Source organism: Scyliorhinus torazame, chromosome 1, assembly GCF_047496885.1.
Source record: "Scyliorhinus torazame isolate Kashiwa2021f chromosome 1, sScyTor2.1, whole genome shotgun sequence".
NCBI lineage: Eukaryota > Metazoa > Chordata > Chondrichthyes > Carcharhiniformes > Scyliorhinidae > Scyliorhinus > Scyliorhinus torazame.
The window spans coordinates 99,098,439-99,120,582 of NC_092707.1; the positions used below are offsets into that span (position 1 = coordinate 99,098,439).

General features: G+C 50.5%; 10 non-coding genes across 10 annotated transcripts; all 10 read right to left on the reverse strand.

Annotated features, from left to right (window-relative positions):
- Positions 1-12,012: 12,012 nt before the first annotated feature.
- On the reverse strand, positions 12,013-12,118 carry trnal-uaa (transfer RNA leucine (anticodon UAA)). Its single transcript has 2 exons — positions 12,081-12,118; positions 12,013-12,058 (listed from the first exon to the last, which is right to left on the reverse strand). It is a non-coding gene; the product is annotated as a tRNA-Leu (tRNA).
- An 803-nt stretch (positions 12,119-12,921) lies between these two features.
- Positions 12,922-13,040, reverse strand: trnal-caa (transfer RNA leucine (anticodon CAA)). The gene is made up of 2 exons: positions 13,003-13,040; positions 12,922-12,967 (listed from the first exon to the last, which is right to left on the reverse strand). It is a non-coding gene; the product is annotated as a tRNA-Leu (tRNA).
- An 882-nt stretch (positions 13,041-13,922) lies between these two features.
- On the reverse strand, positions 13,923-14,028 carry trnal-uaa (transfer RNA leucine (anticodon UAA)). The gene is made up of 2 exons: positions 13,991-14,028; positions 13,923-13,968 (listed from the first exon to the last, which is right to left on the reverse strand). It is a non-coding gene; the product is annotated as a tRNA-Leu (tRNA).
- Positions 14,029-15,742: 1,714 nt separating this feature from the next.
- On the reverse strand, positions 15,743-15,861 carry trnal-caa (transfer RNA leucine (anticodon CAA)). Its single transcript has 2 exons — positions 15,824-15,861; positions 15,743-15,788 (listed from the first exon to the last, which is right to left on the reverse strand). It is a non-coding gene; the product is annotated as a tRNA-Leu (tRNA).
- Positions 15,862-16,743: 882 nt separating this feature from the next.
- trnaq-uug (transfer RNA glutamine (anticodon UUG)) lies at positions 16,744-16,839 on the reverse strand. The gene is given in 2 exon segments: positions 16,744-16,789; positions 16,802-16,839. It is a non-coding gene; the product is annotated as a tRNA-Gln (tRNA).
- A 794-nt stretch (positions 16,840-17,633) lies between these two features.
- On the reverse strand, positions 17,634-17,752 carry trnal-caa (transfer RNA leucine (anticodon CAA)). The gene is made up of 2 exons: positions 17,715-17,752; positions 17,634-17,679 (listed from the first exon to the last, which is right to left on the reverse strand). It is a non-coding gene; the product is annotated as a tRNA-Leu (tRNA).
- Positions 17,753-18,629: 877 nt separating this feature from the next.
- On the reverse strand, positions 18,630-18,735 carry trnal-uaa (transfer RNA leucine (anticodon UAA)). The gene is made up of 2 exons: positions 18,698-18,735; positions 18,630-18,675 (listed from the first exon to the last, which is right to left on the reverse strand). It is a non-coding gene; the product is annotated as a tRNA-Leu (tRNA).
- Positions 18,736-19,529: 794 nt separating this feature from the next.
- trnal-caa (transfer RNA leucine (anticodon CAA)) lies at positions 19,530-19,648 on the reverse strand. The gene is made up of 2 exons: positions 19,611-19,648; positions 19,530-19,575 (listed from the first exon to the last, which is right to left on the reverse strand). It is a non-coding gene; the product is annotated as a tRNA-Leu (tRNA).
- Positions 19,649-20,530: 882 nt separating this feature from the next.
- Positions 20,531-20,636, reverse strand: trnal-uaa (transfer RNA leucine (anticodon UAA)). Its single transcript has 2 exons — positions 20,599-20,636; positions 20,531-20,576 (listed from the first exon to the last, which is right to left on the reverse strand). It is a non-coding gene; the product is annotated as a tRNA-Leu (tRNA).
- Positions 20,637-21,445: 809 nt separating this feature from the next.
- On the reverse strand, positions 21,446-21,564 carry trnal-caa (transfer RNA leucine (anticodon CAA)). Its single transcript has 2 exons — positions 21,527-21,564; positions 21,446-21,491 (listed from the first exon to the last, which is right to left on the reverse strand). It is a non-coding gene; the product is annotated as a tRNA-Leu (tRNA).
- Positions 21,565-22,144: the final 580 nt, after the last annotated feature.

A 22,144-nucleotide genomic window follows, 5' to 3' on the forward strand; every position in this document is an offset into this window, starting at 1 on the left:
CAGTCACCCTAACCCGGTCAGTCGAAGGACTCTTCTGTCTCGCCTCTGCGGAGTTCTCCCGGTCCCACCATCGCCGAGATCAGCAAACTCCACATCGTCGGGTGCCCCATCTGTAAAAACAAAACACATTCTTGCCTCTACAGCCCTACCTACCTTGAAGTGCATGGGTGCTATCCGGTGGCGGCAGCAGCTCCTGCTTTGAAGTTGCCGCAGCCTGTCTGGGGTTCTGTGTTTACAGCCCGGCTCCCCAGGGTCCTAGTGCCTGCCGCTATCCGGTGGCAGCAGCAGCTCCTGCTTTGAAGTTGCCGCAGCCTGTCTGGGGTTCTGTGTTTACAGCCCGGCTCCCCAGGGTCCTAGTGCCTGCCGCTATCCGGTGGCAGCAGCAACTCCTGCTTTGAAGTTGCCGCAGCCTGTCTGGGGTTCTGTGTTTTACAGCCCGGCTGCACCAGGGTCCTAGTGCCTGGTGCTTCGTCATTTTACCCTTGCACCAGGCGCTTCTGTGTTCCCACGATCCTAAATACTTCACACACAACTACACACTAATTAGAACTAACAGGGGGGGAATGCTATATACAATGCCACCCGTCTCCGGGTGGCCAAATTAAAACTGTGCCCCGCTAAACTGGGGCAGTTCACCTGTTTGGTCCAATGGCTCGGGCCAGACCGTCCCCTCCCGGGGGTTCGGGCTGCCCCTTGCCTCTCCTTTCCCAACAGGGTTCGGTGATCCCTCATCGCTCCCTTCCACTCGGGCCCCCTTACTGCGGGACCGGGTGACAGGGAGGTGTGATGGGGACCATCTTACCGGGGGCTTGGAGACCCGATTGCTCCCTCGTCCCCCGACTGGTTCCCAAGCCCAAGGTGATACCTTCACTTCCTCCGCCTCCTTAGCCTCTATACTAAGGCAGGCTACCTGACCCACAGGTAAGGGCTTGGGAATCGTTCCTGTCCCTGGGCTGGGTGCTTGCAGCACTGTCGGTCTCTTTGGGACTGCCCCTTCGGGACAGCACCTTGTCCCCGGTTGTGTGACCGTGGAGTCAGGGACCTCCCCCACCGTCGTTAATTCTACGGGGGGTTTCTCCACTACCACCCCCCGTCTTCCCCCCACCTTGCTCTTTTTTGTCCTTATGGGGTGGAACAATTTAAATTGACTGATGTGGCGTTCGCATGGGTCCCACCTTAAGGGATTTAAACTGCAAATAGCCCCTGAGGCAGCCTCCAGAATGGGACCCTGCACCTGGACCGGACCAGGGTCTGGGGCTAGAACTACCCCTGCGCTCCCTTTTTCCTGAGGCTGCTCCCTGGGTAGTCATACGGGTTCTTGTGGTGTGGGTGCGGGCAGGCCCTGGCCCGTTGCCATTGCCACCTGTCCCGACCCAGCTGCTAGGCTTTGCAAAAAGGCTAAAAGTTTCTTTACCTCGAAGGTTTCCGGGGCAGCTGCTCCTGCCGCCGGGGTCTGACTCTCTACTGCGGGAGCCCTCTCCTGCTTGCTGGGGTTTTTACATTCCCTCTTGAAATGCCCGGCTTTCCCACACCCGTAGCATACCGGTTTCTTGTCCGAGGTCCGGGTGCCCTCATGCTTCCACTCTCTCTTAGGGGCTGCTGGCACGATTTCGTGCACTTTACCCTTAAGGGGCTTGTCCTCACCCCTCTCCCCATTACGATATGCGAGGGTAAGTTTCCTGAGGACCTCTTCCTCGTTAAGGGCCGGGGTCTGCGGGTCGAACCAGTGTTCGGCTTTTGCCCTAACGTTAGGGAGACAATTGGCAACTAGGGTCTTCAGCCAGTGGGCGGTTCTTTCCCCTAAATTCCGTCTATCCGCTTGAATCCCGCATGCCTCCATATAGACAGTCCACAGTCTGTCTGCGAACATGGTGGGAGATTCCCCTGGTTGCTGCTTGGTTTCCCCCACCCTCATGAAAGGGCTCCCCAGATTCAAGCCCATTGCCTCCAGAACAGCAGTCTGTGCTGCCGCCCAGGTGTCAGGTCTTCCCCCATTCCCAGAGGTCACTGTCCTGCATAGCTGGGCATCTAGGGTTATCAGGAGCATCTTTATTTGCTCCCCTTCGTCGCAGTCATTGATGTTGGCAGCCTGTTCCACCTCCATAAAATGCAGCGACGGATCCCCCTTTGGAGTTAGTCTGGGAACGTGGGCCACCATCCCCCTGAGCGCGGATGCCCCATGAGGAACGATAATGTCGCCCTCAACCGGTCCCCTATTTGCCATCCCCGCCGGGGGACCATACCTCCTTTGCCTGACAGGGCACATCTGCCCTACCTGGGGTTCCTGCTCCTCCTCCCCACTGTCCAGCTCTCCTGCCTCGTTGGGTAGCCCCCCTGTCCCCGGGCTAGCTACCCATATAGGAGACGCCGCTATCTGGGGATACACCACTGACCCCCCTTGGACCTGCCCCTGACCGGGCGGTCCAAACCCTACCTGCTGACCCGGCCCCATCACCGGCATCCCAGGCAGCGGTCTGTCCCCATCCCATGGGGACCCACATACGAAACCAGGCGGACACGCCGCCAGCTGGGGGTACCCTGCCGACCCCCCTTGGACTTGCCCCTGAACGTGCAGTCCGTTCCCCGCCTGCCGACCCGGGCACGATCCCGGTGCCTCAGGAGGCGGTCTCTTCCCCTTGGCCTGTGGGGAATCATCCGCTGCGAGGAGCACCTTGCCCCTTGGGGACCCCCCTGGACCTACCAGGTGTATCTGTCCCCTGACCTTGGACAAGGCCTCCTCCAACTCCGTTATTCGTGCCTGGCACGGCCCATGGGCACAGTCCCCTACTTCCTCGCGAGCCACTCGGTACGCTGCCTGGATGTCCCGGAACTTCCCCTCCAGCTTCCTACACTGCTCTGTACTCCGAGCATAGAGTTCCTGGAGCCTCCGTTCCTTTTCTTTACCCTCCACTATCTGGCAGTGGAGATAGTCCTTCTCACACCGGTTAGACTCGCTTTCCTGTTTCATTTCTGCCATTTCTTCCCGCAGTCGTTCCGCTGCGCTAGCGCTGTCCCCTGCGCTGGCCCTCACTTCTCTCAACTCCTGCTCTAACTCTTCGACCCTATCCTCTGTCTTGACTACCTGCTCGGACAGGCAAACCAGCCAAACTGCCTTCTCCAAGTGCCTTTTGTGCGCCTTGCTTTCTGTCCATGCAGCCGCTGCCATTACCGGTTGCTCCGCATTGATCAATTCTGAGACCCAAGGTTTGGTGAGGTTGACCTTTTGCCACAAATATGAGGATATTCTCTCCTCCATTTTGCTTCGTTCCCTCACCCCCTCTGCCAAGTCACATACTCCAAACCACCGGGCTCCTGCCGTGGTCGCCATTGTAGAGGGTGCCATCTCCGCTACTCCACTACTGGGCCGATATCTGGGGTTTGAATATCTGTGTGTGTCTCTCTCCAGCTGGCACTGAAACTTCAGAGGCCAGGGGATGTCGCACTGGGACACTTCCACTGAAGAGAGCACTGATTCAAGCCTGCCGTTTATTCCTAACCGACAGCCTGAGACTTATATCACACAGATCTCCAGACCCCTACCAATACCCAGGTGATTCTCTCTCTTGCCGGTGGTGCAACAGCCACCCGGTTCCTACTCCACTAGAGTAGCTTTCCCAAGAGAGAGAATAGGACACTGCTGTTTATTCCCTAACCAGCAGTCTGTCCTGAGTGAATCGCTCAAGATGACCCTCGATTCCTGAACCCGGAATTAAGGTGAGGAGTATTTTAACAATGACTTGGTCAGAGGTCGCTGGTGAAAGATTGAAGAATTTAAACGACTCCAATTGTCATCAAATCAAGGTTTATTGTAAAACCCAGGTCAAAATCATCAAACAGAAGAAACACAATACAATCTTATGCTCTAATATACACTATGTCTATTCAAAAGTAATCTAGCGGACACAACGAAAATTCTTATGCTTACACAGCTTTTAGCAATATCACAAGGCACAAAAACAAGTTCCCTTCCCCAAAGCCTCAACCACTATTAAAGTCAAGGGAGTTTCGTAAGCTGCTGCGGAGTACTTACGGTCACAGGCTGCAGAGGTCAAGTCAGGGGTGCAGAGGTCGAGTCACGAACGAAGAGACCCCCAATCGAAAACACAGCCCCTTTTATATAGTTATACCTGGCTTTGTTCTGTGATCGGCCAGCCCCTTTTGCATTGAAAAGGTAAGTTTTAAAGTTCCCGCTGGTCCCGCCCCCTTTGAGCCGGTCAGACCTGTCGAGATGGGAGTACCTCCCCTAGGTCCGCCTCCAGTCTGTTTTTTTGAGATAACGAGGTTGAGCTCCCTTGAAGATTTTCAAAGACTTCCATCTGCTCCGGAGATGCTGCTATGTTGATGGGGTGTTGATTGGATTCTGCTCTGGTGGAGGCCAGGTCATTTACATTTGCATGGGGCTATGACCATCCCATTGTCCTGCTTGCATGCAAGCCTCCTGTGTATTCCCGTGCCCCTTTGTCTGTGTCTTGATGTTATCTTGTTGTCTGGCTCCTTCTTCCTTGTAGCTCCTAGGGGGGTGTTTGTAAATATTTATGTGCTTATGTTCCCACTCAGCTCAGCGGGCCAAGCCTGCTGGGAAAACTGGTTCTGTTCCCTTGCCTGGAAAGTCAGTTTACAGTCTCTGAGTTTCTCCAAAAGGGCCGAATTGCCCGAAAACCTTACACAGGTCTGAAAAAACCAAGTTGGAGGCGGACCTGGGGGAGGTACTCCAATCTTGACAGAAGCTACCGGCAGAAACTCACTGGGAGAAGGGGGCGGAGCCAGCGCCAAATTCAAATCGCGCAGGTCTGAAAAAACCAAGTTGGAGGCGGACCTGGGGGAGGTACTCCAATCTTGACAGAAGCTACCGGCAGAAACTCACTGGGAGAAGGGGGCGGAGCCAGCGCCAAATTCAAATCGCGCAGGTCTGCCTAGCTGGAAGGGGCGGACCTGCGAGGAATACCCGGAAACATACAGCTCTGGCCGTCTCAAAGGGGGCGGGACCAGCGGGAACTTTAAAACTTACCTTTTTCAATGCAAAAGGGGCTGGCCGATCACAGAACAAAGCCAGGTAAAACAATATAAAAGGGGCTGTGTTTTCGATTGGGGGGCTCTTCGTTCTTGGCTCGACCTCTGCACCCCTGACTTGACCTCTGCAGCCTGTGACCGTAAGTACCCTGCAGCAGCTTGCGAAACTCCCTTGACTTTAATAGTGGTTGAGGCTTTGGGGAAGGGAACTTGTTTTGTGCCTTGTGATATTGCTAAAAACTGTGTAATCATAAGAATTTTCGTTGTGTCCGCTATATTACTTTTGAATAGACTTAGTTTGTATTAGAGCATAAGATTTTATTGTGTTTCTTCTGTTGATGATTTTGACCTGGGTTTTGCAATAAACCTTGATTTGATGATAATTGGAGTCGTTTAAATTCTTCAATCCTTCACCAGCGATCCCTGACCAAGTCATTGTTAAAATACTCCTCACCTTAATTCCGGGTTCAAGAATCGAGGGTCATCTTGAGCGATTCACTCAGGACAGACTGCTGGTTAGGAAATAAACAGCAGTGTCCTATTCTCTCTCTTGGGAAAGCTACTCTAGTGGAGTAGGAACCGGGTGGGTGTTGCACCACCGGCAAGAGAGAGAATCACCTGGGTATTGGTAGGGGTCTGGAGATCTGTGTGATATAAGTCTCAGGCTGTCGGTTAGGAATAAACGGCAGGCTTGAATCAGTGCTCTCTTCAGTGGAAGTGTCCCAGTGCGACATCCCCTGGCCTCTGAAGTTTCAGTGCCAGCTGGAGAGAGACACACACAGATATTCAAACCCCAGATATCGGCCCAGTAGTGGAGTAGCGGAGATGGCACCCTCTACAATGGCGACCGCGGCAGGACCCCGGTGGTTTGGAGTATGTGACTTGGCAGAGGGGGTGAGGGAACGAAGCAAAATGGAGGAGAGAATATCCTCGTATTTGTGGCAAAAGGTCAACCTCACCAAACCTTGGGTTTCAGAATTAATCAATGCGGAGCAACCGGTAATGGCAGCGGCTGCATGGACAGAAAGCAAGGCGCACAAAAGGCACTTGGAGAAGGCAGTTTGGCTGGTTTGCCTGTCCGAGCAGGTAGTCAAGACAGAGGATAGGGTCGAAGAGTTAGAGCAGGAGTTGAGAGAAGTGAGGGCCAGCGCAGGGGACAGCGCTAGCGCAGCGGAACGACTGCGGGAGGAATTGGCAGGAATTAAACAGGACAGCGCGAGTGTAGCGGAACGACTGCGGGAAGAAATGGCAGAAATGAAACAGGAAAGCGAGTCTAACCGGTGTGAGAAGGACTATCTCCACTGCCAGATAGTGGAGGGTAAAGAAAAGGAACGGAGGCTCCAGGAACTCTATGCTCGGAGTACAGAGCAGTGTAGGAAGCTGGAGGGGAAGTTCCGGGACATCCAGGCAGCGTACCGAGTGGCTCGCGAGGAAGTAGGGGACTGTGCCCATGGGCCGTGCCAGGCACGAATAACGGAGTTGGAGGAGGCCTTGTCCAAGGTCAGGGGACAGGTACACCTGGTAGGTCCAGGGGGGTTCCCAAGGGGCAAGGTGCTCCTCGCAGCGGATGATTCCCCACAGGCCAAGGGGAATAGACCGCCTCCTGAGGCACCGGGATTGTGTCCGGGCCGGCAGGGGGGGATCGGACTGCACGTTCAGGGGCAAGTCCAAGGGGGGTCGGCAGGGTACCCCCAGCTGGCGGCGTGTCCGCCTGGTTTCGTATGTGGGTCCCCATGGGATGGGGACAGACCGCTGCCTGGGATGCCGGTGATGGGGCCGGGTCAGCAGGTAGGGTTTGGACCGCCCGGTCAGGGGCAGGTCCAAGGGGGGTCAGTGGTGTATCCCCAGATAGCGGCGTCTCCTATATGGGTAGTTAGCCCGGGGACAGGGGGGCTACCCAACGGGGCAGGAGAGCTGGACAGTGGGGAGGAGGAGCAGGAACCCCAGGTAGGGCGGATGTGCCCTGTCAGACAAAGAAGGTATGGTCCCCCGGCGGGGATGGCAAATAGGGGACCGGTTGAGGGCGACATTATCGTTCCTCATGGGGCATCCGCGCTCAGGGGGATGGTGGCCCACGTTCCCAGACTAACTCCAAAGGGGGATCCGTCGCTGCATTTTATGGAGGTGGAACAGGCAGCCAGCATCAATGACTGCGACGAAGGGGAGCAAATAAAGATGCTCCTGATGACCCTAGATGCACAGCTATGCAGGACAGTGACCTCGGGGAATGGGGGAAGACCTGACACATGGGCGGCAGCACAGACTGCTGTTCTGGAGGCGATGGGCTTGAATCTGGGGAGCCCTTTCATGAGGGTGGGGGAAACCAAGCAGCAACCAGGGGAATCTCCCACCATGTTCGCAGACAGACTGTGGACTGTCTATATGGAGGCATGCGGGGTTCCCGGGGATAGACGGAATTTAGGGGAAAGAACCGCCCACTGGCTGAAGACCCTAGTTGCCAACTGTCTCCCTAACGTTAGGGCAAAAGCCGAACACTGGTTCGACCCGCAGACCCCGGCCCTTAATGAGGAAGAGGTCCTTAGGAAACTTACCCTCGCATATCGTAATGGGGAGAGGGGTGAGGACAAGCCCCTTAAGGGTAGGGTGCATGAAATCGCGCCAGCAGCCCCTAAGAGAGAGTGGAAGCATGAGGGCACCCGGACCTCCGACGAGAAACCGGTATGCTACGGGTGTGGGAAGGCCGGGCATTTCAAGAGGGAATGTAGAAACCCTAGCAAGCAGGAGAGGGCTCCCGCAGTAGAGAGTCAGACCCCGGCGGTAGGAGCAGCTGCCCCGGGAACCATCGAGATAAGTAAAATTTTAGCCCTTTTGCAAGGCTCAGGACAGGTGGCAATGGCAACGGGCCAGGGCCTGCCCGCACCCACACCACAAGAACCCGTATGACTACCCAGGGAGCAGCCTCAGGAAAAAGGGAGCGCAGGGGTAGTTCTAGCCCCAGACCCTGGTCCGGTCCAGGTGCAGGGTCCCATTCTGGATGCTGCCTCAGGGGCTATTTGCAGTTTAAATCCCTTAAGGTGGGACCCATGCGAACGCCACATCAGTCAATTTAAATTGTTCCACCCCATAAGGACAAGAAAGAGCAAGGTGGGGGGAAGACTGGGGGTGGTAGTGGAGAAACCCCCCGTAGAATTAACGACGGTGGGGGAGGTCCCTGACTCCACGGTCACACAACCGGTGACAAGGTGCTGTCCCCAAGGGGCAGTCCCAAAGAGACCGACAGTGCTGCAAACACCCAGCCCAGGGACAGTAACGATTCCCAAGCCCTTACCTGTGGGTCAGGTGGCCTGCCTTAGTATAGAGGCTAAGGAGGCGGAGGAAGTGGAAGTATCACCTTGGGCTTGGGAACCAGTCAGGGGACGAAGGAGCAATCGGGTCTCCAAGCCCCCTCTAAGATGGTCCCCATCACACCTCCCTAGAACCCGGTCCCGCAGTAAGGGGGCCCGAGTAGAAGGGAACGCTGAGGGATCCCCGAACCCTGTTGGGGAAGGAGAGGCAAGGGGCAGCCCGAACCCCCGGGAGGGGACGGTCTGGCCCGAGCCGTTGGACCAAACAGGTGAACTGCCCCAGTTTAGCGGGGCACAGTTTTAATTTGGCCACCCGGAGACGGGTGGCATTGTATATAGCATTCCCCCCCTGTTAGTTCTAATTAGTGTGTAGTGGTGTGTGAATTATTTAGGATCGTGGGAACACAGAAGCGCCTGGTGCAATGGTAAAATGATGAAGCACCAGGCACTAGGACCCTGGGGAGCCGGGCTGTAAACACAGAATCACAGACAGGCTGCGGCAACTTCAAAGCGGGAGCTGCTGCTGCCGCTGGATAGAACCCATGCACTTCAAGGTAGGTAGTTCTGTGGAGGCAAGGATGTGTTTTGTTTTTCTTACAGATGGGGCACCCGACGATGTGGAGTTTGCTGATCCTGGCGATGGTGGGACCGGGAGAACTCCGCAGAGGCGAGACAGAAGAGTCCTTCGTCTATGGGTGTTCTGGCGGCAGAGCCCCCCTGGTCACTACCGGACAGGGAAACCAGGTGGCCATAGAGCAGGCCCGCTACTCACACCTGGGGAGGTGGCCTGGGTGGCTGGGGTCGAACTCGACCAGGTACTCCAGCCACCAGAGCTTCACCTATGGAGAGGCCTCTGTACTCTGCGAGGAGATACAGGTGGCGACTGACCGGGTTAGGGTGACTGAGGGCAGGCGGGTGTGTTTAACCTGTGAGGGGGACGTTCCTGTGGGGAGATGGTGGTGGCTCAGGAAGCTGAGCATGGACATGAGGGATCGGTCCTCGGACTGGGAACGAATGGACAATAACACCTACCGAACCATCACGGGGTCACCGGGTAGGATCACCGTTTGCTGGGATAAGTGGTGGGCTTCCGACCAGGGCATTTATCTATGTTTGTGGGGGTCGGCCAAGGCATGTCCACAAGGGGCATCAATCACCTTTGTAAGGTGGTGGCAAGACACCGGGCATGGGATAAATTGGGATCATAATGGGAAGGGATGTGTAACCCCCGGAGGGGAAGAAACCGTGAGAGCTACCGAACTGCTGGTTCAGGTAAAGCGACCCCTGCCCACAGCCCAACCGATCGACCCTCACAACTGTCCGATCACCACCAGGGGGGGCCTGAGAATGGTTTAGTGTTTGCCCCACAAAGGAAATGTTGTACAGGGGGTACATTGTGCTGTCGCCTCAGTTGGACTAAACCTCTCAGCTGCAGGTATCGACGATGGAGAGTAAATGAAGAGCCCTCAACGGGAAGAAGCGAAGTGCAGCCAAGAAAGGAGGATCCTTGGTGAAATAAACAGATGCAATTGTAAATAGTTGTATGGATTCGCGGGTCCCAGTTACTTGACTGTGATATATGTACAGGGACCCTTACGTTTGGGGTTCCGGTGAAATGTGTACTTGATTGTGATATATGTACAGGGACCCTTACGTTTGGGGTTCCGGTGAAATGTGTATATGTTACTGTCTGCTTGAATTAAGTATGGTCTTGTCTTTCCCTTTCATTGAAATCAGGGGTAGCCTAGATTAAGGGAACTGTCTTGGGACTTGTAGTTTCGCATGTTGTTGAGGGGGGGCCTACGGTCCACACAAAAGGAAATAATTGCCCTTCACCTGTGTCGATACGGTCCAAGCAGGTAGGGACGTATCGAAGGGGCATCTGTAAGGTTTTCGGGCAATTCGGCCTTTTTGGAACTGCCCAAGAATAAAAACTCAGAGACTGTAAACTGACTTTTCAGCCAAGAGAACGGAACCAGTTTTCCCAGCAGGCTTGGTCCGCTGAGCTGAGTAGGGACATAAGTACATAAATATTTACAAACCCCCCCCTAGGAGCTACAAGGAAGAAGGAGACAGACAACGAGATAACATCAAAACACAGACAAAGGGGCACGGGAATACACAGGAGGCTTGCCTGCAAGCAGGACAATGGGATGGTCATAGCCCCATGCAGATGTAAATGACCTGGCCTCCACCAGAGCAGAATCCAATTAACACCCCATCAACATAGCGAGGTGAGAATAGCAGCCATCTCCGGAGCAGCTGGAAGACACTGAAATTCTCCACAAGAGAGCCTAACCTCGTTATCCTAGAAAACAGACTGTCTGGGGTCAGTATATTGCGCTGGAAAAGCCCCTAGAAGATAAGCGGTAGAAAAAACCAAGTTGGAGGCGGACCTGGGGGAGGTACTCCAATCTTGACAGAAGCTACCGGCAGAAACTCACTGGGAGAAGGGGGCGGAGCCAGCGCCAAATTCAAATCGCGCAGGTCTGAAAAAACCAAGTTGGAGGCGGACCTGGGGGAGGTACTCCAATCTTGACAGAAGCTACCGGCAGAAACTCACTGGGAGAAGGGGGCGGAGCCAGCGCCAAATTCAAATCGCGCAGGTCTGCCTAGCTGGAAGGGGCGGACCTGCGAGGAATACCCGGAAACATACAGCTCTGGCCGGCTCAAAGGGGGCGGGACCAGCGGGAACTTTAAAACTTACCTTTTTCAATGCAAAAGGGGCTGGCCGATCACAGAACAAAGCCAGGTAAAACAATATAAAAGGGGCTGTGTTTTCCATTGGGGGGCTCTTCGTTCTTGGCTCGACCTCTGCACCCCTGACTTGACCTCTGCAGCCTGTGACCGTAAGTACCCTGCAGCAGCTTGCGAAACTCCCTTGACTTTAATAGTGGTTGAGGCTTTGGGGAAGGGAACTTGTTTTGTGCCTTGTGATATTGCTAAAAACTGTGTAATCATAAGAATTTTCGTTGTGTCCGCTATATTACTTTTGAATAGACTTAGTTTGTATTAGAGCATAAGATTTTATTGTGTTTCTTCTGTTGATGATTTTGACCTGGGTTTTGCAATAAACCTTGATTTGATGATAATTGGAGTCGTTTAAATTCTTCAATCCTTCACCAGCGATCCCTGACCAAGTCATTGTTAAAATACTCCTCACCTTAATTCCGGGTTCAAGAATCGAGGGTCATCTTGAGCGATTCACTCAGGACAGACTGCTGGTTAGGAAATAAACAGCAGTGTCCTATTCTCTCTCTTGGGAAAGCTACTCTAGTGGAGTAGGAACCGGGTGGGTGTTGCACCACCGGCAAGAGAGAGAATCACCTGGGTATTGGTAGGGGTCTGGAGATCTGTGTGATATAAGTCTCAGGCTGTCGGTTAGGAATAAACGGCAGGCTTGAATCAGTGCTCTCTTCAGTGGAAGTGTCCCAGTGCGACATCCCCTGGCCTCTGAAGTTTCAGTGCCAGCTGGAGAGAGACACACACAGATATTCAAACCCCAGATATCGGCCCAGTAGTGGAGTAGCGGAGATGGCACCCTCTACACTGTGTAATGTAATCTGCATGTTTGAGCGCAGCAGTGTGATTGGGTGCATAATGTTTGAGAGAGGCATGTTAGTTTTCAATCTTTGTATGTGAATGATACGGTTTGCATTGTTGATTTGCAAATAACGTTGTAGTCGGAAAAGGTGAATGTCAGGAGTGGGATTTGAACCCACGACCCTTGAAAGGGACCAGAAATCATCACGTCCTCAACGGCTGGTTAAGTCTGGCGCCTTAGACCGCTCGGCCATCCTGACAACTTATTTGTGCAGTTGCTGTTTTCCCCTGTGTGCTACGTATTCTGCATTCTAGCTGGCCTGGAGCACACCCAATTCATTTTTGCACAAACAACCACAACCATTAATTCAGCGCAACGGATTGAAGTGGCGGTGTCGATCATTCTCCTTTGCTGCACCGCAAACAATCTTCAGCCACACACCTTTCTTTGATTCCCAAGACATTAACGTGTTATATCTGCAAAGCCCGCTCGTCACACAATGAACAGCATTTCTTCATCCTGGACATTGAAAGAGGTGAACATGAACCCGTGGCCGGTGGCATTGATCGAACCATTTCCACCTGATATTCCCAACCTTCAAAGGCATCAATTCTGGATAATCTGTGCCTGTGATAAGTGAATCTCTTGAAATCTCCAGAGTGCATCTCTGGTGTCCTTGCAAAGAATTGCCAAGTTGGGCATGAATTTAGTTGTCATTGTTCACAAGATGTCACATTCTTGGACATTGTTGATCCATTGCATCTGTTGGTCCATTGCAGCATGGTGCGCAATGGGATAGAAAGGTGGAGTGGTTGAAAGCAATGTGGAATGCTGCAGCGAGGTGGGAACAATGCTTTGCTAAGTGCGCTGCCTGTGAAATGTAATCTGCATGTTGGATTGGAGCATGCGATTGTGTGCATGATATTTGAGAGAGGCATGTTAGGTTTCAAGTTGTGTTGTTTTTATTTGTAAATAAATGAAGTGGTAAAAGGTGGCAAATGTCAATAGGGTGTTGCGGAGATTGTGAGGCTGGCGGTGGCATATTGGTGCTGAAAAGGACAATGTCAGGAGTGGGATTTGAACCCACGCCCCTAGAAAGGGACCAGAAATCACCAGGCTTAAACGAGGCAAGGAAACACACTCCTTGAGTCTGGCGCCTTAGACCACTCGGCCATCCTGACAAGTTGCTGCTGTGTCCACAGCTTTTGCACTGTGTGCTGCTTATTCTGTACTCGAACTGGCCTGGAGCACACCCATTTCATTTGTGCACAATCAGGCCACAACCATCAATACATCACACCTGTTTCAACAGGCAGTGGCAAACATTCACCCTTCCCGCACCATAAACAATTTTCAGGCACGCTGCATCTGTACGCCAAGAACATTTTACATCATTTTCAAAAACATCTCACTCACTTTTCCATCGACAGCTTCAACAAACCCAAGCAACGCAGCTGCCATCCAAAACACACCACAATCCAAACATCTTTCCCAATTCACATTTTACACTCTCATTCCCAGACCTTTCTTTCATTCTCAACACATTCACGCGATACATCTGTGAAGCCTGCTCCCCACCCAATGAACAGCATTTCCTCATCTTGCCGGTTGTAAACAGTGGCTAGTGGCATTCGTCTGAACATTTAGCCTTGAAAGTCCCAACATTCATGGGCCACAATTCTGGCTAATCTGTGCCTCTGATATGGGAGTGACTTGAAATGTCAGCATCTCTGGCTACCTTGCAAGGAATCGCCAAAGTAAGGCAGTTGAATTCAGTTGTGTTTGTTCACAAGATGTCGCATTCTTGGACACTGTTGGCCCGTTGCTGAGAAGCAGCAGTGTGCGCAATGGGATTGAAAGGTAGATTGGTGGAAAGCAATAAGGAATGCAAGGTGGGAACAATGTTCTTTGCTGCCTGTGTAATGTAATCTGCATGTTTGAGCGCAGCAGTGTGATTGGGTGCATAATGTTTGAGAGAGGCATGTTAGTTTTCAATCTTTGTATGTGAATGATACGGTTTGCATTGTTGATTTGCAAATAACGTTGTAGTCGGAAAAGGTGAATGTCAGGAGTGGGATTTGAACCCACGACCCTTGAAAGGGACCAGAAATCATCACGTCCTCAACAGCTGCTTAAGTCTGGCGCCTTAGACCACTCGGCCATCCTGACAACTTATTTGTGCAGCTGCTGTTTTCCCCTGTGTGCTACGTATTCTGCATTCTAGCTGGCCTGGAGCACACCCAATCCATTTTTGCACAAACAACCACAACCATTAATTCAGCGCAACGGATTGAAGTGGCGGTGTCGATCATTCTCCTTTGCTGCACCGCAAACAATCTTCAGCCACACACCTTTCTTTGATTCCCAAGACATTAACGTGTTATATCTGCAAAGCCCGCTCGTCACACAATGAACAGCATTTCTTCATCCTGGACATTGAAAGAGGTGAACATGAACCCGTGGCCGGTGGCATTGATCGAACCATTTCCACCTGATATTCCCAACCTTCAAAGGCATCAATTCTGGATAATCTGTGCCTGTGATAAGTGAATCTCTTGAAATCTCCAGAGTGCATCTCTGGTGTCCTTGCAAAGAATTGCCAAGTTGGGCATGAATTTAGTTGTCATTGTTCACAAGATGTCACATTCTTGGACATTGTTGATCCATTGCATCTGTTGGTCCATTGCAGCATGGTGCGCAATGGGATAGAAAGGTGGAGTGGTTGAAAGCAATGTGGAATTGCGGATAGCGATGAGGACTGTCTGAGGATACAGCAGGATTTAGATTGTCTGGAGACTTGGGCGGAGAGATGGCAGATGGAGTTTAACCTGGACAAATGTGAGGTAATGCATTTTGGAAGGGCTAATGCAGGTAGGGAATATACGGTGAATGGTAGAACCCTCAAGAGTATTGAAAGTCAAAGAGATCTAGGAGTACAGGTCCACAGATCACTGAAAGGGGCTACACAGGTGGAGAAGGTAGTCAAGAAGGCATACGGCATGCTTGCCTTCATTGGCCGGGGCATTGAGTATAAGAATTGGCAAGTCATGTTGCAGCTGTATAGAACCTTAGTTAGGCCACACTTGGAGTATAGTGTCAATTCTGGTCGCCACACTACCAGAAGGATGTGGAGGCTTTAGAGAGGTTGCAGAAGAGATTTACCAGAATGTTGCCTGGTATGGAGGGCATAAGCTACGAGGAGCGATTGAATAAACTCGGTTTGTTCTCACTGGAACGAAGGAGGTTGAGGGGCGACCTGATAGAGGTATACAAAATTATGAGGGGCATAGACAGAGTGGATAGTCAGAGGCTTTTCCCCAGGGTAGAGGGGTCAATTACTAGGGGGCATAGGTTTAAGGTGAGAGGGGCAAAGTTTAGAGTAGATGTACGAGGCAAGTTTTTTACGCAGAGGGTAGTGGGTGCCTGGAACTCACTACCGGAGGAGGTAGTGGAGGCAGGGACGATAGGGACATTTAAGGGGCATCTTGACAAATATATGAATAGGATGGGAATAGAAGGATACGGACCCAGGAAGTGTAGAAGATTGTAGTTTAGTCGGGCAGTATGGTCGGCACGGGCTTGGAGGGCCGAAGGGCCTGTTCCTGTGCTGTACATTTCTTTGTTTCTTTGTTTGTTTGTTGGAATGCTGCAGCGGTGTGGGAACAATGCTTTGCTAAGTGCGCTGCCTGTGAAATGTAATCTGCATGTTGGATTGGAGCATGCGATTGTGTGCATGATATTTGAGAGAGGCATGTTAGGTTTCAAGTTGTGTTGTTTTTATTTGTAAATAAATGAAGTGGTAAAAGGTGGCAAATGTCAATGACAGCAGGGTGTTGCGGAGATTGTGAGGCTGGCGGTGGCATATTGGTGCTGAAAAGGGCAATGTCAGGAGTGGGATTTGAACCCACGCCCCTAGAAAGGGACCAGAAATCACCAGGCTTAAACGAGGCAAGGAAACACACTCCTTGAGTCTGGCGCCTTAGACCACTCGGCCATCCTGACAAGTTGCTGCTGTGTCCACAGCTTTTGCACTGTGTGCTGCTTATTCTGTACTCGAACTGGCCTGGAGCACACCCATTTCATTTGTGCACAATCAGGCCACAACCATCAATACATCACACCTGTTTCAACAGGCAGTGGCAAACATTCACCCTTCCCGCACCATAAACAATTTTCAGGCACGCTGCATCTGTACGCCAAGAACATTTTACATCATTTTCAAAAACATCTCACTCACTTTTCCATCGACAGCTTCAACAAACCCAAGCAACGCAGCTGCCATCCAAAACACACCACAATCCAAGCATCTTTCCCAATTCACATTTTACACTCTCATTCCCAGACCTTTCTTTCATTCTCAACACATTCACGCGAGACATCTGTGAAGCCTGCTCCCCACACAATGAACAGCATGTCCTCATCTTGCCGGGTGTAAACAGTGGCTAGTGGCATTCGTCTGAATATTTTGCCTTGAAAGTCCCAACATTCATGGGCCACAATTCTGGCTAATCTGTGCCTCTGATATGGGAGTGACTTGAAATGTCAGCATCTCTGGCTACCTTGCAAGGAATCGCCAAAGTAAGGCAGTTGAATTCAGTTGTGTTTGTTCACAAGATGTCGCATTCTTGGACACTGTTGGCCCGTTGCTGAGAAGCAGCAGTGTGCGCAATGGGATTGAAAGGTAGATTGGTGGAAAGCAATAAGGAATGCAAGGTGGGAACAATGTTCTTTGCTGCCTGTGTAATGTAATCTGCATGTTTGAGCGCAGCAGTGTGATTGGGTGCATAATGTTTGAGAGAGGAATGTTAGTTTTCAATCTTTGTATGTGAATGATACGGTTTGCATTGTTGATTTGCAAATAACGTTGAAGTCGGAAAAGGTGAATGTCAGGAGTGGGATTTGAACCCACGACCCTTGAAAGGGACCAGAAATCATCAAGTCCTCAAAGTCTGGCGCCTTTGACCACTCGGCCAGCCTGACAACTATTTTGTGCAGCTGCTGTTTTCCACTGTGTGCTACGTATTCTGCATTCTAGCTGGCCTGGAGCACACCCAATCCATTTTTGCACAAACAACCACAACCATTAATTCAGCGCAACGGATTGAAGTGGCGGTGTCGATCATTCTCCTTTGCTGCACCGCAAACAATCTTCAGCCACACACCTTTCTTTGATTGCCAAGACATTAACGTGTTATATCTGCAAAGCCCGCTCGTCACACAATGAACAGCATTTCTTCATCCTGGACATTGAAAGAGGTGAACATGCACCCGTGGCCGGTGGCATTGATCGAACCATTTCCACCTGATATTCCCAACCTTCAAAGGCATCAATTCTGGATAATCTGTGCCTGTGATAAGTGAATCTATTGAAATGTCAGCATCTCTGGTGTCCTTGCAAAGAATTGCCAAGTTAGGCATGAATTTAGTTGTCATTGTTCACATTCTTGGATATTGTTGGTCCATTGCATCTGTTGGTCCATTGCAGCATGGTGCGCAATGGGATAGAAAGGTGGAGTGGTAGAAAGCAAAGTGGAATGCTGCAGCGAGGTGGGAACAATGCTTTGCTAAGTGCGTTGCCTGTGAAATGTAATCTGCATGTTGGATTGGAGCATGCGATTGTGTGCATGATATTTGAGAGAGGCATGTTAGGTTTCAAGTTGTGTTGTTTTTATTTGTAAATAAATGAAGTGGTAAAAGGTGGCAAATGTCAATGACAGCAGCGTGTTGCGGAGATTGTGAGGCTGGCGGTGGCATATTGGTGCTGAAAAGGACAATGTCAGGAGTGGGATTTGAACCCACGCCCCTAGAAAGGGACCAGAAATCACCAGGCTTAAACGAGGCAAGGAAACACACTCCTTGAGTCTGGCGCCTTAGACCACTCGGCCATCCTGACAAGTTGCTGCTGTGTCCACAGCTTTTGCACTGTGTGCTGCTTATTCTGTACTCGAACTGGCCTGGAGCACACCCATTTCATTTGTGCACAATCAGGCCACAACCATCAATACATCACACCTGTTTCAACAGGCAGTGGCAAACATTCACCTTTCCCGCACCATATTTTCAGGCACGCTGCATCTGTACGCCAAGAACATTTTACATCATTTTCAAAAACATCTCACTCACTTTTCCATCGACAGCTTCAACAAACCCAAGCAACGCAGCTGCCATCCAAAACACACCACAATCCAAACATCTTTCCCAATTCACATTTTACACTCTCATTCCCAGACCTTTCTTTCATTCTCAACACATTCACGCGAGACATCTGTGAAGCCTGCTCCCCACACAATGAACAGCATGTCCTCATCTTGCCGGGTGTAAACTGTGGCTAGTGGCATTCGTCTGAATATTTTGCCTTGAAAGTCCCAACATTCATGGGCCACAATTCTGGCTAATCTGTGCCTCTGATATGGGAGTGACTTGAAATGTCAGCATCTCTGGCTACCTTGCAAGGAATCGCCAAAGTAAGGCAGTTGAATTCAGTTGTGTTTGTTCACAAGATGTCGCATTCTTGGACACTGTTGGCCCGTTGCTGAGAAGCAGCAGTGTGCGCAATGAGATTGAAAGGTAGATTGGTGGAAAGCAATAAGGAATGCAAGGTGGGAACAATGTTCTTTGCTGCCTGTGTAATGTAATCTGCATGTTTGAGCGCAGCAGTGTGATTGGGTGCATAATGTTTGAGAGAGGCATGTTAGTTTTCAATCTTTGTATGTGAATGATACGGTTTGCATTGTTGATTTGCAAATAACGTTGAAGTCGGAAAAGGTGAATGTCAGGAGTGGGATTTGAACCCACGACCCTTGAAAGGGACCAGAAATCATCAAGTCCTCAACGGTTGCTTAAGTCTGGCGCCTTTGACCACTCGGCCAGCCTGACAACTTGTTTGTGCAGCTGCTGTTTTCCACTGTGTGCTACGTATTCTGCATTCTAGCTGGCCTGGAGCACACCCAATCCATTTTTGCACAAACAACCACAACCATTAATTCAGCGCAACGGATTGAAGTGGCGGTGTCGATCATTCTCCTTTGCTGCACCGCAAACAATCTTCAGCCACACACCTTTCTTTGATTCCCAAGACATTAACGTGTTATATCTGCAAAGCCCGCTCGTCACACAATGAACAGCATTTCTTCATCCTGGACATTGAAAGAGGTGAACATGCACCCGTGGCCGGTGGCATTGATCGAACCATTTCCACCTGATATTCCCAACCTTCAAAGGCATCAATTCTGGATAATCTGTGCCTGTGATAAGTGAATCTATTGAAATGTCAGCATCTCTGGTGTCCTTGCAAAGAATTGCCAAGTTAGGCATAAATTTAGTTGTCATTGTTCACATTCTTGGATATTGTTGGTCCATTGCATCTGTTGGTCCATTGCAGCATGGTGCGCAATGGGATAGAAAGGTGGAGTGGTAGAAAGCAAAGTGGAATGCTGCAGCGAGGTGGGAACAATGCTTTGCTAAGTGCGCTGCCTGTGAAATGTAATCTGCATGTTGGATTGGAGCATGCGATTGTGTGCATGATATTTGAGAGAGGCATGTTAGGTTTCAAGTTGTGTTGTTTTTATTTGTAAATAAATGAAGTGGTAAAAGGTGGCAAATGTCAATGACAGCAGGGTGTTGCGGAGATTGTGAGGCTGGCGGTGGCATATTGGTGCTGAAAAGGACAATGTCAGGAGTGGGATTTGAACCCACGCCCCTAGAAAGGGACCAGAAATCACCAGGCTTAAACGAGGCAAGGAAACACACTCCTTGAGTCTGGCGCCTTAGACCACTCGGCCATCCTGACAAGTTGCTGCTGTGTCCACAGCTTTTGCACTGTGTGCTGCTTATTCTGTACTCGAACTGGCCTGGAGCACACCCATTTCATTTGTGCACAATCAGGCCACAACCATCAATACATCACACCTGTTTCAACAGGCAGTGGCAAACATTCACCCTTCCCGCACCATAAACAATTTTCAGGCACGCTGCATCTGTACGCCAAGAACATTTTACATCATTTTCAAAAACATCTCACTCACTTTTCCATCGACAGCTTCAACAAACCCAAGCAACGCAGCTGCCATCCAAAACACACCACAATCCAAACATCTTTCCCAATTCACATTTTACACTCTCATTCCCAGACCTTTCTTTCATTCTCAACACATTCACGCGAGACATCTGTGAAGCCTGCTCCCCACACAATGAACAGCATGTCCTCATCTTGTCGGGTGTAAACTGTGGCTAGTGGCATTCGTCTGAATATTTTGCATTGAAAGTCCCAACATTCATGGGCCACAATTCTGGCTAATCTGTGCCTCTGATATGGGAGTGACTTGAAATGTCAGCATCTCTGGCTACCTTGCAAGGAATCGCCAAAGTAAGGCAGTTGAATTCAGTTGTGTTTGTTCACAAGATGTCGCATTCTTGGACATTGTTGGCCCGTTGCTGAGAAGCAGCAGTTTGCGCAATGGGATTGAAAGGTAGATTGGTGGAAAGCAATAAGGAATGCAAGGTGGGAACAATGTTCTTTGCTGCCTGTGTAATGTAATCTGCATGTTTGAGCGCAGCAGTGTGATTGGGTGCATAATGTTTGAGAGAGGCATGTTAGTTTTCAATCTTTGTATGTGAATGATACGGTTTGCATTGTTGATTTGCAAATAACGTTGTAGTCGGAAAAGGTGAATGTCAGGAGTGGGATTTGAACCCACGACCCTTGAAAGGGACCAGAAATCATCACGTCCTCAACGGCTGCTTAAGTCTGGCGCCTTAGACTGCTCGGCCATCCTGACAAATTATTTGTGCAGCTGCTGTTTTCCCCTGTGTGCTACGTATTCTGCATTCTAGCTGGCCTGGAGCACACCCAATCCATTTTTGCACAAACAACCACAACCATTAATTCAGCGCAACGGATTGAAGTGGCGGTGTCGATCATTCTCTTTTGCTGCACCGCAAACAATCTTCAGCCACACACCTTTCTTTGACTCCCAAGACATTAACGTGTTATATCTGCAAAGCCCGCTCGTCACACAATGAACAGCATTTCTTCATCCTGGACATTGAAAGAGGTGAACATGAACCCGTGGCCGGTGGCATTGATCGAACCATTTCCACCTGATATTCCCAACCTTCAAAGGCATCAATTCTGGATAATCTGTGCCTGTGATAAGTGAATCTCTTGAAATCTCCAGAGTGCATCTCTGGTGTCCTTGCAAAGAATTGCCAAGTTAGGCATGAATTTAGTTGTCATTGTTCACAAGATGTCACATTCTTGGACATTGTTGATCCATTGCATCTGTTGGTCCATTGCAGCATGGTGCGCAATGGGATAGAAAGGTGGAGTGGTTGAAAGCAATGTGGAATGCTGCAGCGAGGTGGGAACAATGCTTTGCTAAGTGCGCTGCCTGTGAAATGTAATCTGCATGTTGGATTGGAGCATGCGATTGTGTGCATGATATTTGAGAGAGGCATGTTAGGTTTCAAGTTGTGTTGTTTTTATTTGTAAATAAATGAAGTGGTAAAAGGTGGCAAATGTCAATGACAGCAGGGTGTTGCGGAGATTGTGAGGCTGGCGGTGGCATATTGGTGCTGAAAAGGACAATGTCAGGAGTGGGATTTGAACCCACGCCCCTAGAAAGGGACCAGAAATCACCAGGCTTAAACGAGGCAAGGAAACACACTCCTTGAGTCTGGCGCCTTAGACCACTCGGCCATCCTGACAAGTTGCTGCTGTGTCCACAGCTTTTGCACTGTGTGCTGCTTATTCTGTACTCGAACTGGCCTGGAGCACACCCATTTCATTTGTGCACAATCAGGCCACAACCATCAATACATCACACCTGTTTCAACAGGCAGTGGCAAACATTCACCCTTCCCGCACCATAAACAATTTTCAGGCACGCTGCATCTGTACGCCAAGAACATTTTACATCATTTTCAAAAACATCTCACTCACTTTTCCATCGACAGCTTCAACAAACCCAAGCAACGCAGCTGCCATCCAAAACACACCACAATCCAAACATCTTTCCCAATTCACATTTTACACTCTCATTCCCAGACCTTTCTTTCATTCTCAACACATTCACGCGAGACATCTGTGAAGCCTGCTCCCCACACAATGAACAGCATGTCCTCATCTTGCCGGGTGTAAACAGTGGCTAGTGGCATTCGTCTGAATATTTTGCCTTGAAAGTCCCAACATTCATGGGCCACAATTCTGGCTAATCTGTGCCTCTGATATGGGAGTGACTTGAAATGTCAGCATCTCTGGCTACCTTGCAAGGAATCGCCAAAGTAA